Below are 20,701 nucleotides of genomic sequence, written 5' to 3' on the forward strand. Positions count from 1 at the left end.
ATTCAACTCTCGATACCTAACGCCTTCCTTGAAGGCACAGATTGCTTGGTGATCTGACAGATTCTCCACTGTATGGTGTAACGTGATCCACCTCTGGATATAATCCCTCAAGGTTTCATTCGGTTTCTCGATGCAACACTGCAATTCTGTCAACCCTGCCGACCTTTTGCAAGTGCCTTCAAAGGTCCTAACAAACACTCGAGCAAGTTCCTCCCAACTATATATGCTGCCAGGAGCCAACTGATTCAACCACGCTCTGGTTGAGCCCTCCAACATCGAGGGGAGGTGCTTCATAGCCACATCATCGTTGCCGCCACCAATCTGCACGGCCACTCGGTAGTCTTCAATCCATGTGTCTGGCTTGGACTCGCCGGTGAATTTACTGACTCCAGTCGCCAACCTGAAGTTAGGAGGAATCACTGCTGCTCTGATGGCTCTACTGAAACACTCGGGTCCTAAGATGTGCACCCTGCTTCCAGTCGGATGATCTCTATCGTGGCCTTCTCTATGAGCCCTGTTCCTATCGACCAGACCTTGGACGAGAATAGATCTCGCATCAAAACCTGGCTTTCTGGGGTCGACCGGAATTCTTCGTTCGCCGCTGTGGGGGCGCCTGTCATCTTGCCGCCGAGGCACGTATGACCCGCTTCTCGGAGGAGGTGTGGGCACTCGACGATGGTCATCGTGGTCGAGTCAATGATCATGCTGCTCGCGTTCCTATACTGATCTTGCCGGTGCCCACGGTCCTCATGCCGCGGAGGAGATCTTGGGCTGTGAGCAGATTGGACAGTGTCCGCCACCATAGATCTTCTATGAATCCTATTCCGTGACTGAGATACTACTGTGTTCTGCTCTCCTGCCGCCCGGAGCAAAGCCCAGATCTGCAACAAACCTCGGCCATCTTCTGACTAGGAAGGTTGAATTGACTCTGCTATTCACGCTGCAGCTGTGAGATTCTGGACGGAGTTCGGTATACCTGAGTCGGAGGCGGAAAAAGTTGTCATCGACTGAATTCAGAAATCCGCTGCTGAGCACGCTCGTCGAGTGCGTGCTGGAGATTCTCCAGTCGAGTGCGCTCAGCCAAGTTGGCCAGGCACGCGTCCTCCAAGGCCTGGGCCTCGGGGGTTTCTCCAACGACAGGAGTGTGAAGTGCATCCATATTACAGCGGCGAAGATCTTCCCTCCGCTGCGAAGAGAGGGGTTCGGGGCGGTACTCGTCGTGAACATGTGATGGGTCACCGGCACCATCGCCACCATCTTCACGAACGAATCCAGGAGGACTGCGTGGTCCATTGACCATCAAGACTTCTGTCGCGGGGTCGCTGCTGTCGCACCTGGATGCAGTCTCGACGGAGCCAGTCGATAGATCGAACAGGCCGTAGAGAGTTTCATCGGGCTTGATCACCGTGATTTGCGAGGTGGCCGATTGGCGGGCCACCGCATGTCTCACCCACCGGTGAATCCCTGACCGACCGGATCGCTGACGCCGGCGGACAACGGGAAGCGAGGATGCCGTAGGAGCCGACCGACACTGAGTCGACGACTGCCAAAGAAGGACGCCGCGGACACACGCGCGAAAGTGCGTCGCCCCGCGGACGGGGAGCGCCTCGACGTCGAGTGGAGCCTCGTGGAGCCAAGCAGATTCATCAGCAACGAAGACGAGCGCACCGAGACGGATCTCACGGCCCTCAGCCAATCCTCCGCCAAAAACCATGACGATGGGAATCGGAAGAATCACAACTTCTCCAATAAACTGCTACGACACCTGCCCCAAGGTGGGCGCCAACTGTCGTGGATCTAAGACTGACAGTAGAATGGGGGTAGGTATGAGGAGGCAAGATCCTAGCTATGGAGTAGTTGTACACACGAGTTTTACGAGTTCAGGCCCTTCGCGGAGGAAGTAATAGCCCTACGTCTCGGTGCCCTGAGGCGGTCGACTGGATTGTGTGTGTGTGTGTGTGTGTTTACAAAAGATGCGAACCCTGGTGCCTGTGGAGGGGGGTGGCTTATATAGAGTGCGCCAGGACCCCAGCCAGCCCATGTTACACAAGGTTTAAAGTACATTAAGGCGGATACGTTACTGGTAACGCTAGTAAATAAAGAGACATAATGACCATTTAAGCTATGAGGTGATGTCCGACCGTTGCAGTTCGGAGCGACTGTAGACCTTCCGGTGGTCGAGTGACAGTCTCCACGGGCGAGTGACTTCAAGTCTTCCGAGTGGATGTCCTCATGGTCGAGTGGATGATGACTCCTCTTCGAATGCTTCTGGTTTTAGGGTGATGTCCTAGGGGAGGGTGTCTAGGTCAGTCCTGTGACCCTACCCTAGGTACATAGCTTCATCAAGTATGGCGTCTAGCGAGGGAAATTACCACCGTAGAGGTCCTTACACTAGTAGAAAACGGAGCTTTAAAACCGGTTTGTAAGGGCCTTTAGTGCCGGTTTCATAACCGGCACTAATTGGTGGGCACTAAAGCCCCCCCCCTTTAGTACCGGTTCGGCACGAACCGGCGCTAAAGTGCCACCACGTGGCGTGAGCTCGTGCCCTGGTATGGGGGACCTTTAGTACCGGTTGTGTTACCAACTGGTACTATAGGTTTTTTTTGATTTTTTTTTAAATTTTGGAAATTTTTTTGATTTTTAATTTTTCTGAATTATTTGGTGATTTAGTCTCTAATCACCTCTCTTAACTGCTCAAGTGTGGATCACTCATTCCAAATCATCTAACTTCCTGACCGGTCACCCATCCCTCTCACTACTCCAGCCCAAGCACGCTTAACTTTCGGGTTCTATTCTCCTTCGTTTCCAAGTCTCCACTTGTTGTTTTCCTGACAATAGTAAGATGTCAATCCTATTAACCCTCAGCAGTTTAGCTTGAGCATGAAGTCACACATTTCACTGTTTGAGTTTGAAACTATTATTCTAAAAAACAGTAATTATGTAGTAACATTAATACTTCTTGAATAAGTAGTTTGACCACACTTTGTCCATAGTTTGACCACAGTTTGACCATAGTTTGACTAGATTTGACCAAAATTCAAAAAATTGAAATAATTATTTAGTAACACTAATATTCTTGAATAATTATGTAGTAACATTAATACTTCTTGAATAAGTAGTTTGACCAGATTTAACAAAAAAATTTAAAAAAACTGAAATTTGACCATATCTTTTTTTCGTTTGGAATTTGAGGATTCTAAAAAATTGCAAACAGGCCATAGGTCGTCTCCATCGGATGCGGATTTTCATGCTGAATTTTTTGGTATATTATACGTTTTTTTCCGACATTGTATGCAAAAGTTATAGCCGTTTTACATTTTTCCTACACTTTTTGCAAAACATGTCCAAATTTAAGTTTTCAAATTTTCCTAACTAGTAGATGTAGTAATATAACTACCTCTCGAAGGATTTTATTTTTTGAAGCTTTTATCATTTTCTTTTGATTTTTTCAGAACTGAAATGGCGACACACGGGGGGGGGGGGGGGGTAGGGGTAGAGTTTGAAAATTGCCCTATAGTGCCGGTTTGTGTCACAAACCGGTACTATAGGTCAGACCCCTTTAGTACCGGTTCGTGGCACAAACCGGTACTAAAGGTTAGCCCTTTAGTACCGGTTTGTGACACGAACCGGTACTAAAGGTGATCGTGAGGCCCCAGCCTGACGCCAGCCTGCCATCACCCCTTTAGTACTGGTTTGTGGCACGAACAGGTACTAAAGGTTCAACACGAACCGGCATTAATGCATAGCCATTCGAACCGGCACTAATGGTACATGGTACCATTAGTGCCAGCTCAAATTCAAACTGGCACTAATGTGCTTCACGTTTGACCCTTTTTCTACTAGTGTTACTTTTATGGTACAAATTTTGCTAGTTGGAAGCATAATATGAAAATGCATATTATTGGACATAACCCCGCCATTTGGGCTATTTTGTGTATTATCTTGCAAGGTGAATTCTTCGATGGTAGAGAACCAAACCGTTAAGCTACCGCGGAAGAGTTGAAGATGCTACAATACAATGCTCAAGCTTGTGATATTCTCTTCAACGGATTATGCCCCGAAGAATTCAACAAAATCAGCCGTCTTGAGAATGCAAAGGAAATTTGGGATACTTTGATTGATATGCATGAAGGTACCGAATCTGTCAAGGAATCCAAATTGGACGTGCTTCAAAGTCAGCTTGACAAGTTCAAAATGAAGGATGGTGAAGGCGTCGCTGAAATGTACTCTAGGCTTGCTCTCATCACAAATGAGATTGTCGGCTTAGGAAGTGAAGATATGACCGATAGATTCATCATCAAGAAGATCCTAAGAGCCTTGGATGGAAAATATGATACCGTGTGCACATTGATCCAAATGATGCCCAATTACAAAGTTCTCAAGCCAACGGAAGTTATTGGAAGAATTATTGCTCATGAGATGTCACTTAAGGATAAGGAAGAGCTTCACAACAAGTCAAGTCGTGCTTACAAAGCCTCGTGTGATGCTCCCACATCATCAAGTGAGAAGAAAACCTTCAATGAAGAATTGAGTCTAATGGTGAAGAACTTCAACAAGTTCTACAAGAGTAGAAGCAAGGAAAGAAGTTCCAAGTCAAGGTCCTACAATGGCAAAAGATCTTCTAGTCGTGAGCGCAATTGCTACAATTGTGGAAGACCGGGACACTATTCCAATGAGTGTACGGCTCCCTACAAAAGAAGAGAAGATTCTCCCAAAAGAAGGAGTAGAAGAGAATAATCATCATCAAGAGAGAGAATGAGTAGAGATGATCGTTATGAACGAAGAACCTCTCAGAGAAGCAAGGACTCGGAAAGGAAGGACAAGTCATCAAAGAGCTACACAAAAAGAAGACATCAAGCTCATGTTGGTGAATGGGTATCCGGTTCCGACTTCGACAATCACTCCGATTCCGACTATACTCAGGATGAAGGTGTTGCCGGACTAGCACTTGTGACAACCAACTGCTTCAACATATTTGACTCGCCAAATGAAAGAATTGGCAGATGCTTCATGGCTAAAGGTCCAAAGGTAACACACCCCGATTATGTTGATTTCAATAGTGATGAAGATGATTTGCTAGGAGATGATGATTTACTTGTTGACAACTCTAGTTATGAAAACTATGATAAGCTTTCTATTAATCATGATAATCAAGATAAAACAAATGATGATGATAAGAAGGAGATTGAGCGTCTAATTAAAGAGCTAAACACTTTTAAGTTAGCTCATGAAACTACCTTGGAAGATCATCGAGTACTTTTAAAGACTCATGACAAGCTACGCTTTGAAAAGCTCAACCTTGAGCAAGAACATGAGTTTTTAAAGGCAATCAATGATGATCTTCGCAAGAAAAGTTCTTATTACATTGCCAATCGTTTACTCTTGTTTACTTACATGCCACAAGTTAAATCTAGTAACAAGAACAAGAAAGATTCTTCATCTAGTAGTAACAACAATCATGCTAAATCCAATGTTGTTGCTTCTAGTAGCTCTCTTGATTCCACTAATGATTCTCTTAGCCAAGTTACACTTGAGCAAGAAAATAGCTTATTGAAGGGAATTATAGAGAAAGGTTTTTACAAGAGCCTTGCTGGAAGTAAGCAATTTGAGGAAATTGTACGCAAGCAAGGAAGACACCGGAAGAATCAAGGTGTTGGTTTTGAACGAAAGTTCAATGCCAATGGAGTTGAGTGGGAAGAAGATCAATACCCCAAGATGAAGTTTGTTCCTCAACAAGAGATGTATGATCCTACTTCTTTCAAAGGAACACAATCTCAAGATGATCTTCCACCACAAGACCACAAGCAAAAATGCAAGGACAAGCTTCAAGAGGAGATTGATGCATTTGAAGAAGCACCCAAAGCCTTGGTCAAGTGGGTTCCCAAGACCACATCAAGTTCTACTTCATCAAGTATGACTACAACTCCAAGGATTCCCATTAAGATGGTGTCGATCCCGAAGAAGAAGAACTAGAGAATTCTTGAGGGTGACTCCGCCAACATACTTCACTCATATCATTTTGGTGAGGACCAGTGCAAACAACTTCCATATCTTGCACTAGTTCAAGGAGTCACAAACCCTCTTGTTGGTAAGACAATGGACAAGGTAACCTAATGCTTCCATAGACATCATCTTGTGTACACATCACTCTATGTCTATGGATATCCTTGTTTGTTCCTTGTGGGACTAACCCATGTAGGTATTGTAAGTGCAACTCACTCTAAAGGATTTCTCTGAGCGATCTACATCAACATTGAGCATCCACATCTTCAACACCTACATGAAGTCATCATCGACAAAACCCAAGGTTAGTTGATCCCTCTTAGGGGGATATCACATCTAGGGGGAGCTTTACTCTAATCAATTGAGTTAAAGCAACTCTAATGGTGTGAACACAACAATGCTTTATGTAAAAGTGGTAACCCCACTTGTGCTTAAACGAGGAGTATGACCTATGATCAAATGTTCTCATTTGACTCCTATGTCAATATACTCATATATAGATGACCTAGTCATCACGAATTTCTTGATAGATGCTAGAGTGTTTGTGCATGCTTTGTCACATATTTCATTTGCCATTTTAATTGTGTGAGCATGTTTTTTGCATACTTTCCTCATTCGAGGACATCAATTTGTTGCTTTGATTGTTTGGCCTTTTTCTCTTTTGCCAAATGGATGGACAAGAATTCCTAAGAACTCCCTCTAGCTATCTATGCTTTTCTCGTCTCAAACTCTATTCATGCTACATCACAAAGTTTCAACAAGTCGGATTCGAACCACTCTGTGTGAGGAGGACTCGGAGTTCCCGATTCATCATAGACTTAAACTTCCAAAACCTCTTTGTGTATCTCGGTCTGACCGATTCATCCTTTTCGGTCCTACCGAGATCACTTAGTTGATCTAGGTTTTCAATCTCGGTGCAACCGATTAGAACCTTTCAGTCACACCGAGTTGCAGTAACTGCCTGCAGTTTTGCATCTCGGTGCCACCGAGTTGTTCCACTTGGTCAGAATGACAGGGTCAGGTTATATATACCGACGGGCCAAATTTTGGAAATTTTTCCGAAACCCCTTCGCCCTCGCATAACCTACTCTGCCACTTCGGGTCTCCGGATCATCCTCTCGTTGCTAGCGACCTCCCGCCGCTGGTCTCCGCCGCCGTCAACGGATATATGCCCCGTCGTTGCCGCTGTAGCAAGTTCGCCGCCGAACTAGGGTACGAACTTGATCTTTTTGCTAATCCATAACTCTGATTCTTAGCACATTGCTTTGCCATGATTCTTGCCACGAATGAAATCATCCTATCCAGCGAAAACGTCCTGTAGATTGGTGTTGATTTGAAAATTTAGGGTTATTGGTCTGACCGAAAATTGCAAATCGGTGTGACCGAGTTCAATTCTCTGTGAAACCCTAGCAGTCTCGGTGCCACCGAACTGTGACTCGGTCTGACCGAGTTCACTAGTTTAGGTTCCAAAAACTGCTTTGGTATAACCGAGTTTACAAATCGGTAGATCCGAAATGCTTTCTGTGAAGAACTAAAACTAAGTTGTTTGGTCAATTGTTTTGCAAAACTCCTGCACTTTGTGATTCTCATCTACTCTACCTCATCTATAATCTATTCACAGGGTCTGCTGACAGTTTGCCTGCACGATGTCTGACCAAAGTGATAGCCAGAACAAGTCTGAGGAGCGGGTTCAACTGAGTGAGGGCACTAGTCCCTCCAGTTCATCTGATGATGGCAGCAGGAGCACACCAAGTAACTTGCCAAAGGCATCCACCAGAACAAGAAAGAAGAAGACCTTAGATTCAGAGGATGAGGATTATGTGGCTGTTGAGGAAGAAGTCGGCTCCAAGAAAAAGGTGCTGAAAAAGGAGTATGGCTCAGCTGCTACAGTCAAGCCAGGGATGCATAAGAAGGCACCAGCAAAGAGAGTCCCCATGTCTAAGGCCAGAGCATCCACTGCTGAAACCTCCAAGCCATCTGAAGAGGCCATTGGAGAAGGCAAGAAAAGGAAGGAAAGGGTCAAGAAGACCACTGCCAGAGTGCTTGGCAGATCATCAATTATGAGAGATGATGATGAAGAGGAAGAGGATGTTGCACCAACACCCAAAGCTCAAAAGCTCATGGGAGATGCAATCAGATCAGGGGCTGCTCCATCTAAGCCCAAAGCTGCTCCCAAGGCAGCTGCTCCAGCTCAGAAGCCCAAGAGAAGCACTAGAATCATTTCTGCAGAGGAAAAGAACAAGGCCCCAATTCCTAAAGCTGCTGAAGAAGATGAAACTCAAGTGCTAACGAAACTGAAACCGAAGATCCCTGACCACAATGATGCACATCCAGTTGCAGAAAACATGAAAATCAGGAAGGATGCAGGATTGAGACTATGGAGAGAGTCTGATCCATATGCTATCAGAAGAAGAACTGCTGTGGACTACAGGTTTCACACTAAGGAATAGCAGGACTTCTATGAGACAGTGTTGCTTGACAAGAAGCCCATTGTGTGTGACATGAAATGGGTAGACTGGGAGTACATCCAGAAGAATGAAGGTCACTATCCTGGAGTGTATGACAGTTTTAAGGCATGTGGAGTTGATGAATTCGTTGCACAAAAGATCACCAAGTGGAATGATGAGCTGATCATGCAGTTCTACTCCACTGCCCATTTCTATCCAGATGGGAAGATTGTTTGGATGTCTGAGGGTACCAGGTACCAATCTTCTGTTGATGAATGGGCTCAGTTGATCAATGCCCCAAAAGAAAGTGAGGATGACCTGGATGTATATGCTAAGAAGAAGAAAGACCACAACACAATGGCCAACATGTATAAAGAGATCCCAGATGCTGCTTTGGATACACACAAGTTTGGATCTGTCCACTACTTGTTGTCTGGTCTGCCTACCATAAACTGGATTCTGAGGCACACACTGCTACCCAAGTCAGGTGATCACAAGATGATCAGAGGACATGATATAAACTTGCTGCACATATTTGATGTCCCACAGAAGTTCAAGGTCATGAGTTTGATTGTTGAGACAATCAAGAGGACTGATGCTGACCAGAAGAGAAGTTGTGGGTATGCCCCACAAATTCAGGAGCTCATTAACTCAAACATGGGCACATGCACATATCTTTTGGATAAGGAGCACCTGCCCATATACCCTGATTTTGAAGACAACACCGTGGTGATGGATGAAAATGAACCATCTTCAGCTCATGCACATGCGAAGAGAGAGAAGGCAAGGGCAGAGAAAGCTGCAAGGATGCCAACTGCTAAAGAGGCATCTCAAGCCTTCTTGAAGAACAAGCAAGATCAGCTTGGATATCTGATTCAAGCTACACTGAGGATTGAGAAGGGCTTGGCCACCCTGACTTAGAACCAGGGGATCTTGGAGAGGATTGTTGAGCAGAAGTTCTATGATATGGATGTCAAGGTAACTAAGATCCAAACTGCAGTTGAGCAGCTACATGAGGAAGTAGAGGAGAAGAAGGGCAAGTCCACTACTGATGCTTTCAAGAGAGTGCCACGAGGTCCAAGGTCTACTGCAGTGCCTGTGACAGATACTCGAGCTTCAGTGTCAGCACTCGCAGCCACAGCTCCAGTGCCACCTCCAGCACCCACTCCATCAGCTCCAACTACTTCATCGGAAGCCTTCGTCTTTGGAGTTCTCTCTACACCACCTCCTGAAGATCAAGCCTGAGAGTTGTTTAGCACTATGAATTTTTGAACTTTTTGGTAACTTGTTGCCAAAGGGGGAGAAAAATGTATAGATCATAGGCTTCGAGAGAGATTGTTGTTCTTTTTATCTCTCTTGCTATTTTGGTTGAACTTCTTTATTGAGTGCTTCTGTGAGATATTTTATGTCCTTGGGAGATACTTGTTGATCATGTGGTTGATCATATGCTACATTAATGTTTGGTTGAATGATGCTATCTTTACATTCCTTATATGATCATTCACTTGCTTGGTGATGAGTGCATGCTTTTAATTTCTATCATTTTGAGCGCTCCACCAAGATGTATGTGACATGGAAGAGTAACCCATGATACTAATCGATTGTGCATTTGCATTCAAAAGCAAATTTTAAATAATGCACAAATTTAGGGGGAGCTCTTGCTTATCACATACTTCTCAAAGCGACGATGTCTTTTCAATCTTATTTATAATTTGTCGAAGCTTTGATCTATATGTTGTCATCAATTACCAAAAAGGGGGAGATTGAAAGTGCAACTATCCCTAGGTGGTTTTGGTAATTCCTAACAACATATAGTTCATTGAGCTAATGCTTTTTCAAGATAAACATTTCAGGAAAGCTCAATGATTGGCATGGCATGGATGAGAAAAGTGGACCCCTCAAAATGCTAAGGACAAAGAATTGGCTCAAGCTCAAAGCTCAGGACTCTACATCTTTTCATTTTAAGTGATCCAAGATCATATTGAGTCCATAGGAAAAGCCAATACTATTAAGAGGGGATGAGGTGTTGCCTAATGGCTTGCTTGCTCAAAGTGCTTAGTGATATGCTCCAAAACCCTCAACTACTTACACACATCCACATATGTCCCAAACCAAAAGTCAAACTCGGCCCCACCGAAATTTTCTATCCGGCGCCACCGAGTTCAGTTGACATAGCCACTACCAGAAACCCTAGCATTTTCGCTCTCACCGATAGGGATCTCGGTCTCGCCGAGATGGGATTGTAATCTCTTTGTTTCCCTTCGTAACGTCTCGGTCAAACCGAGATGAGCGATCGATCCCACCGAGATTGCAATGTAAACTCTCTGTTTCCCTTTCGTAACACTTCAGTCCAACCGAGATGAGCGAATCGGTCCCACCGAGTTTGCCTGACCAACTCTCTGTTAGTCCATTACCAAAATCGGTCTCACCGAGTTTGTGTAATCGGTCTCACCGAGATTACGTTATGCCCTAACCCTAACGAATTTGGTCCCACCGAGTTGACATGTCGGTCCCACCGAGAATCCTAACGTTCACGTTTTGAACTAAATCGGTCTGACCGAGTTTCATGATTCGGTCCCACCGAGTTTGGTGATCTGTGTGTAGCGGTTAGATTTTGTGTGGAGGCTATTTATACCCCTCCACCCACTCTTCATTTATGGAGAGAGTCATCAGAACATGCCTACACTTCCAACACATATTTTCTGAGAGAGAACCACCTACACTTGTGTTGAGGTCAAGATATTCCATTACAACCACATAAATCTTGATCTCTATCCTATGAGAGAGAGTTGAGTGTTGGGGAGACTATCATTTGAAGCATAAGAGCAAGGAGTTCATCATCAACACACCATTTGTTACCTCTTGGAGAGTGGTGTCTCCTTGATTGGTTAGGCACTTGGGAGCCTCCGTCAAGATCGTGGAGTTGAACCAAGGAGTTTGTAAGGGCAAGGTGATCGCCTACTTCGTCAAGATCTACCCGAGTGAGGCAAGTCCTTCGTGGGCGATGGCCGTGGTTGGATAGACTAGGTTGCTTCTTCGTGGATCCTCCGTGGGTGGAGCCCTCCGTGGACTCGCGCAACCGTTACCCTTCATGGGTTGAAGTCTCCACCAACGTGGATGTACGATAGCACCACCTATCGGAACCACGCCAAAAATCTCCGTGTCTCCAATTGTGTTTGCACACTCCAAACTCCTCCCTTTACCTTCATATGCAATTGTTTTACTTTCCGTTGCTATATTGTTAGAATTGCATGTGTAGGTTGATTGCTTGACTTGTGCTAAGTTGCTAAAATCTGCCAAGAATCAAAATTGGGAAAAGGCTAGATTTTTATTTGGTCAAGTAGTCTAATCACCCCCCCCCCTCTAGACATACTTTCGATCCTACAATGTTCGATCACGTGGAACAGCCGGACGCGGCTGCGGCGGCGGCCGACGCAACCCTCAAAGCAGGCGGGGGCAGGATGGCACGCTCGGCGACTCCACCACGGGAGCGCAGCCGCGGGCGAAGCCGCGTGAGGCGGGAGCGGCAGGTGGTGATCCACCAGGCGGCGTCCACGGAGCGCGCGCTGTTCGTGCCGGCTGCCGGCACCACGTTCCCGACCCTCACCTCGACCCACTACATTGAGTGGTCGCTGGTGATGAAGGTTCACCTGGAGTCCTAGGGGCTCTAGGACGCGATCGAGGGCAACGCGCAACACGTGCGCGACGACAAGTCGGCGCTCGGCGTCCTTCTCCGAGCTGTTCCGCCGGAGATGCTCGGCGTTCTCGTCGTCAAGGTGACAGCGAAGGCGGCTTGGGACACGATCAAGGTCATGCGGATGGGGGTGCACCGTGTGCGTGAGGCCACCGTGCAACAACTGCGCGGAATTCGAGCAGATAGCCTTCCTCGACGGTGAAACCCTCGACGCCTTCGGCATGCGAATCACTAGCCTCGTCAACAACGTCGAGGAGGTACGCATTGTGCAGAAACTTTTGCGTGTTGTTCCACCTCGTTACGTGCAGATCTTAGTGGCGATCGAAACTCTTCTCGACCTGAGCACGATCTCGGTTGAAGAACTCATCGGCCGGCTTAGGACCGCCGAGTAGTGCTGCGCCACGCCTACGCCGAGCCAAGGTGGCGGGTAGCTGTATCTCACTGAGCAGCAGTGGGAGGCGGGCAAGCAAGCGCGCGAGAGCGGCCAAGGCTCCAGCGGCGGCGGCAATGGCGGCGGGCAGAACAACCGCCGGGGGAAGAATCAGGGGCGGAGGAATGACTCCCGCCCACCTTAGAACGCTGGCGGCTCCGGCGGGTCTGGGGGATCCGGCGGTCGCGGCAGCGGCCGCGACATGAGCAAAGTCAAATGCTACAACTCCGACAAGCCGGGCCACTTCTCGCGAGACTGCACCGAGCCTCGGCGTGAGCGCAAGGAGCATGTCAATCTCGCCGAGGGCGGGACCGAGGAGACCACGCTTCTCCTGGCGAGCCTGAGTGCGCTCACCGCGACCACGGAGGCAGCCATGGAGCACGTGATGCTGAATGAGGAGCGTTCGCAAGCGCGCCCCGCCTCAGATGATGGAGGTTGCGACTCCTCAAGGTTCATGGACTCCGGTGCCAACAACCACATTTCTGGACGGTGGGAGATCTTCTCCGAGCTGGACACCGGCGTGCCCGGCTCCGTCAGGCTTGGCGACGGGTCCGCGGTGCAGATCGACGGGAGGGGGACGATCTTGTTCCAATGTCTAAATGGTTAGCACTTGATACTCTCTGAGGTGTACTACATTCCCCATCTATGCAGCAATATCGTGAGCTTGGGCCAATTGGATGAGAACGCCTACGACACACACATCATCCAGGGCGTCCTCCAACTGCGAGACCCGTGCGGGCGCCTGCTCGCGCGCGTGCAGCGCAACCATGGGCGCCTGTACGTGCTGAGCCTGAGTGTGGCTTGCCCGGTCTGCCCCGCCGTACATGGAGGCGAGTATGCATGGCTCTGGCACGCGCGGTACGACCACATTGGATTCCAGGTGCTCCGGTAGCTCGCACGCGAGGACATGGTTCACGGCCTGTCGCTTGTCGATCAGGTGGATCAGCTCTGCGAGGCGTGTCCAACGTATTTACAATTTTTGATTGTTCCATGCTGTTATATTATCATTCTTGGATGTTTTACAATCATTTTATAGCAACCTTATATCATTTTTTGGACTAATCTATTAACATAGTGCCTAGTGCCAGCTGCTGTTTTTTGCTTGTTTTTTACTTCGCAGAAAATCAATACCAAACGGAGTCCAAACGTAGCGAAACTTTTTGGAGAATTTTTTTTGGACCAAAAGAAACACGATGGGCCAAGGAAGTACCAAAGGGGGGCTCCGAGGGGAGCACAACCCACCTAGGCGCGCCCTGGTGGGTTGTGCCCACCTCAGCCGCCTCCCGCACCGCCTCTTTGCTCTATAAATACCCCAAAAATCCAAAAACCCTAGGGGAGTCGACGAAACACAATTCCAGCCGCCGCAAAGTTCCAGAAACCACAGTTCCAATCTAGACACCATCACGGAGGGGTTCATCATCCTCATTGGTGCCTCTCCGATGATGCGTGAGTAGTTCATTGTAGATCTTCGGGTCCGTAGTTAGTAGCTAGATGGCTTGCTTTCTCTCTTTTTATTCTCAATACAATGGCCCCTTAGAGATCTATTTAATGTAACTCCTTTTGCGGTGTATTTGTTGGGATCCGATGAACTTCAAGTTTATGATCAGATCTATTTTATCCATGAAAGTTATTCGATTTTTGATCTCTTATATCACTAATAGAAAAAGGGTCAAACATGAAGCACATTAGTGCCGGTTTGAATTTGAGCCGGCACTAATGTGTACATTAGTGCCGGTTCCAACGGCTAGCCGGGCCGCTCTCATTAGTACCAGTTCGTGGCGAACCTTTAGCACCGGTTCGTGCCACGAACCGGTACTAAAGTGAGTGGTGACAGGATGTTGTCAGTTCGGGGCCCCTCCAGCACCTTTAGTACCGGGTCGTATCACGAACCGGTACTAAAGGTCGTCCTACATAGACCCTTCGTCCACCCGAGCTCGATCTGTTCCTCCCCTTTCCCCTCTCCTCTCTGTTCGTTTCCCTCTTCCTCTCAAGTTCATCACACATTTTGCCCAAGATTTGAAGGCCCCCATCCATTCAAATGATCACAAGGGTTAGCAACTTTTTCCTTTCATCTCTCATTGCTAGATTAGCTCGTGCAATGCTTTATATAGTGATTGATTTTGAGTTTAGTAATTTGGGAGGAATTATATATATATGTGCTAGTATTTGATTTATATGCAATTTGAGGTCAAAAATAACACTTAGTTTTGCATATGTAGGTGTGGTTTACTTAGTACCTTCTAAATCTCCGTCGTAACCACCGTCGATCGCTCGCAACGTCCCGTCGCCGGCACCACCTTGTGGTGAGCCTCTTGTTCATGAAGTTTTATATTAAAAAATTGATGTTTGTGTGATTTGGATATATAGTTACTTGTATAATTATCTTACCCATACGTTGTTTGTTATACATAGTGCCATGGTTTTGATATCCGTCCCCGTCGGCCCTCGTCCGGGTTATGATTCGGATGTGGTATATTCTCTTTTAAAACTATTCATTGCATTTCGTGTTTATGACAAATTATGCCCATCAAGTTGACATAGATATTTGTATGTAGGAGGTAGTTGAACCGGAAATTCCAACCGACCCTATTGTCGAGAGGTTAAATTTAGTTGAAAGAGAAAACGAGGATTTGAAAGAAAAATTGAAAATAATTGAGGGGGAGAAGATGGAATTGGAGTTGCATGTTGCCGATGTCGTCGATGATCACAAGATTAAGATGGAGAAAATGCGCTTGAAGATTAGAAAGATTAGAAAATATGCCATTCATAGTGAGGCTTGGTATCATTATGTTGTTGGATCAATTGTTACCTTAGTTGCGATCTTGATTGCATTTGTTGTTGCATTTAAATTCTTTAGCTAGAGAGTTATTTGTTTGTTGCATTTAAGTGTTGTATGATCTTTATGTATGAACTTTATGTATTGTATTAATTTGATGTTTTCGGTGTTGTGTATTGAAGATGAGACGGCAATCGATGTACGATGACCGATGCTCTCCCGAGTTCATTAATGGCGAGCGTACTTTTCTGCTTGCGGCTGAGGCAAACAAGCGAGTGGATGGTTTTATGCATTGTCCATGTGCTGGCTATAAGAATGGTCGCAATTACTCTACGTCAAGAACCATTCACGTCCACCTGTTTGAGTCCGGTTTCATGCCCCACTATAATGTTTGGAGCAAGCATGGAGAAAGAGGGGTTATGATGGAAGACAATGAAGAAGAAGAGGACGACGACAGCTATCCTGGCCATGGGTTCCCTGAATACGATGATACAACAATGAGGGAAGAAGCTGAGCCGGTAATGCGGGAAGAAGCTGAGCCGGCAATGCAGGAAGAAGCTGAAGAAGAGGCATCGGATGAGCCCGTTGATGATCTAGGTCGGGCCATTGCCGATGCAAAGAGAAACTGCGCAAGTGATTTGGAGAAGAAGAAGTTGCAGCGCATGTTAGAGGATCACAAAAAATTGTTGTACCCGAATTGTGTAGGTGACAAGAAAAAGCTGGGCACCACACTGGAATTGCTGCAATGGAAGGCAGAGAATGGTGTATCTGCCAAGGGATTTGGAAAGTTACTGGTAATGATAAAGGATATGCTTCCAAAGGACAACGAATTGCCCGAGAGTATGTATGAAGCAAAGAAGGCTGTCTGCCCTCTAGGGTTAGAGGTGCAGAAGATACATGCATGCCCTAATGATTGCATCCTCTACCGCGGTGAGTATGAGGATTTGAACGCTTGCCCGGTATGCGGTGCATTGCGCTATAAGATCAGCCGCGATGACCCTGGTGATGTCGAGGGCGAGCGCCCCAAGAAGAAGATTCCTGCCAAGGTGATGTGGTATGCTCCTATAATACCACGGTTGAAACGTTTGTTCCAAAACAAAGAGCATGCCAAGGCGATGCGATGGCACAGAGAAGACCGTAAGAAAGACGGAAAGTTCCAAAAGAAAGACATGAGAGTAGGCGCGCCCAATATTATTGTGGGAAAACCATTAACGTTCCCGGGATGGGCGATGTGGTAATAACCGAGGAGCATATTGCGCAGGCTGAATCGGTCGGGATCACTGTTGGACAACTCCTCGATATTGAGCCCATGTCTCCGACTAGAGAGGAGGAAATAAAACGGAAATATGCCCGGGGCCAACCTTTGGTCGAGCCAAAGGAGGTCAATAAGCTCCCAATGAGAATGTATGAATTGCATCAATGGTACATGGACATTACCAAGATTTCCAATCGAGAGTCCCTCATGGTGAATGTCAACAAGGAGCATTACTACCATGAGAAAGCTGTGACCGTTGAGTATTCAGAACTATTTCAGCTATACAATAAAGACGCACTCGACAAATCTATCGTCAGTTGCTATTGTCTGTAAGTGATTTCTTTCTATAATTTAAGTCTCAAGCTAGTTGTAGTGATCATTTTGATCAATCATTACCTGTAATTATCCTTACTATATTCTTTTCTGTGGTATTATGCAGGATGAAGATTTATGAAATGAAAAAAGGTGGACGCTATGGCATTGGGTTCGTTGACCCAAATACCATTAATGAATACACATGGAAAATAGATCCATATCACGAAAAAAGTGTAGAGGAAAGCATGCTACAGTTTTTCAAGGAACTCAAATACAATGAAGATATACTACTTCCTTACAACTTCCAGTGAGTCACACTGTCTTGTACTACAAATTCTGTTTTTCCCTACTAGCTATAGCTACATGTTTTTGCTTACATATGACCGCTTAATTAAGACATGCAAACGTGTGTGCATGCAGATTTCACTGGATCTTGTTAATCATTAAAGTTGATGAAGGAACAGTTGAAGTACTAGACTCACTACTTAAGAAAGCAAGTGACTGCACCATCGTGAAGGGGATAGTCAACAGGTAATTTCAATCATTATTAACTATATCTCGACCTATTTAATTAGTTCGTCATTTCCTGATAACAACTATTTAATAACCCATTTATTCATTTTCTTTGTTGGCGGGCAGGGCTTGGGCAAAGTTCATCAGGGCCACTCCAGGCCCATGGAAATAAAATCTGAAATGGTATCAACCCAAGGTAAGTAATTAAGTAGTACTAGCTAGCTGCCATCTCTTTAATTATCATGTTTGATTAATTATTATCTGATCAAATTCCATTCTCGTAAAGGTCCTGAAGCAGGCGCCGGGGAATGATCTATGTGCATACTACGTTTGCGAGAACATTCGCATGATGGCGTCCGAAAGGAGCAAATCTCAAAGACAGGAGGACCCCTCAAAGACAGGAGTGGGTACGATATCGATTGTCAGAACACTATTCACAATTTTTACACCATTATCGATATCTAGTCACACAACTAATACACATGCATATTGATCTTCTTCTTAACAGTTCAAAGAGGTGCGGGACAAGCTCCTAGCACATGACCGCATAGAAGCAATTCAAGAGGAAATAGCGGGATTTTTGCTCGACCAGGTCATAGATCCCAAAGGAGAATACTATTACCCGCTACCGCCCCCATGAACCACTTCCAATTGTTATCGTGCTCCGAAGGCACCAATTAGCTAGGCTAATGCCATTGGCTCCGAGGTCACCAATTAGGAGAAATTGTGTATATATATATATATACATGTGTGTATATATGTGTGAATTAATTAATGGTGGTTGTGAGACATTCGATGATATATATATATATATTATGATCGGTTCTACTAGAAATTCTATTTATATATATGCATAACGTGTACAATATGTAGTATCGTAAAATACCAGCAAACGAAAAATAATTAAATGGAAAACACAAAATTAAATGAAAAAGAAATCATAAACCCAAAACCCACCAACATTTTAATACCTGTTGGTGACACCAGCCGGTACTAAAGGTCTCCCTGCCCCCGAAGCTGGCTCGTGCCACGTAGTTGCCCTTTAGCACCGGTTCGTGCTGAACCGGTACTAAAGGGGGGGGGGCTTTAGTGCCCACATTTTAGTGCCGGTTAACGAACCGGCACTAAAGGGCCTTATGAACCGGTGCTATTGCCCAGTTCTGCACTAGTGTATGCATGATTTCTTATAGCCTCGTATTTTTCTTCGAATCTTTGGTTTAGTTAGGCCGATTAGATCGATTTTTTTTGCCATGGGAAGAGGTGCTTTGTGATGGGTTCGATGTTATGGTGCTCAATCCTAGTGACAGAAGGGGACATGACACGTATGTATCGTTTCTATTAAGGATAATAAGATGGGGTCTATTCCTATATGAATAGATCTTATCTACATCATGTCATCATTCTTATTGCATTACTTCGTTTTCTCATGAACTTAATACACTAGATGCATGTTGGATAGCGGTCGATGTGTGGAGTAATAGTAGTAGGTGCACGGTCTACTAATCTTGGACGTGATGCCTTTATAATGATTATTGCCTGAATATCGTCATAATTGTTTGAAGTTCTATCAATTGCCCAACAATATTTTGTTTACCCGTCGTATGCTATTTTCCTCGAGGGAAGCCACTAGTGAAATCTACGGCCCCGGGGTCTCTTCTGTATCGTAGTTGCCTTCTAGATCTATTTTTATTTGCTTTTATTTTCAGATCTATTAATCGAAAAACCCAAAAATACCTTGCTGCAATTTTTTATTATTTATTTTATTTCGTGTTTCCGCGAGATCTATTTATCTAATCTACTACAAATTTATCTATCCTTTTACCTGGGAGGGATTGACAACCCCTCTTACACGTCGGGTTGCAAGTATTTGTTCTTTTTGTGCATGTACCGTTGACATAGTATTGTGTGGTTCTCCTACTGGTTCGATAACCTTGGTCTCATCACCGAGGGAAATATCTACCATAGCTATGCTGCATCATCCCTTCCTCTCTGGGAAAATACCGACATAGTTCAAGCCGCATCAAAGGTTGATAAAGTTTTTCCGGTTAAAGATCATGTTGTTTCTATTGTTCCATATAGCCCAAAGTAGTGCACATATCCCTATCCAAATATGTCTCGCTATATTGGTTCCACTACGTTTAGCCACGTCCCAAATAACATGTTAATGCAAGTTGGAGGGGATTGACGTTGAAGGCTATATGTATCATGCGTCATAGTGGTTTTGCCAATGGGCAATCGAGAAAGAGGTGTTGTATGGTTTCATCCTGATCACAAAAATAACATCTAGAACTACCTACCCACCTTCGCTTTACCAAATTATCTTTCGTCAAGATCACTCCCTTGTGGACAAACCACATGAAGATTTTAATTCTAAGCGAAACTTTAATCTTCCAGATATGAAGGGATCTCGGGATTGGCCCAAAGTCAATTAGATCTAAGTACATAGATTTCACTGAGAAGCTACCATTCGTAGATAATTTCCGGTGAATGTTGTCTGACTGGTCAGAGAGGTGAACCTCCATCAACCTGCAGACCAAGTGCAGCCACGAGTTCCGGCGTTCCCCCAACAGAGAGCTCCTAGATTGGATATTAAGGGGGACCGACTGTAATACTATAGCAACATAGTCTTTCTTATGTTGTATAATATTATATAAAGTGAGATATTGTAAGGCTAGGAGAGTCTCCCATAACCATGCATGTTCCAAGAATCTAGCCGTGTTACTATTACAAATGATAAATTACATCTGCAGAAGGAGACTTTCATCCTCATCAACCCTTTCCAGAACGACAAGTTATTAGGCCTAGTGGTAACATGGGCCAAAGTCTTAGATTGGAGGTACTTACTATGTAGAATTTGTTTTCACGTACCCTCGGTCTCAGTAGATAGTCTGAATAAGGAAAAAGTCCAGTTTAAACCCTGACTTTGTAGAGGTTTGGCAAATCAAACCCTCAAGTCCAAATCCCTGTCGTTTGCACCCTGAAATATGTAATGCCTGTCTAAATTGAACCCCGGCATCGTTTGAGGCATAAAAATGCTGACGTGGCAAAGGTCAACCGAGATTCATCTAACTGGTGGGCCGGCCCATTTGTTGACCACTATGCATATCAGTCCTCCGCGCGAGGCCGGCCCATTTGTTTTTTTTCTGTTACACTGCTAAAAAATGTGTGAACCTTTTACAAAACGTGTGGACCTTTTCGAATATGTGATTTTTTTCCAATCCACGTACTCTTTTTCAACTTTTCATTTTTTTCCAAATTCCGTGATTTT

Source organism: Triticum urartu, chromosome 5A, assembly GCF_056163025.1.
Source record: "Triticum urartu cultivar PI428250 chromosome 5A, HENAU_Tu73, whole genome shotgun sequence".
Classification (NCBI taxonomy): domain Eukaryota; kingdom Viridiplantae; phylum Streptophyta; class Magnoliopsida; order Poales; family Poaceae; genus Triticum; species Triticum urartu.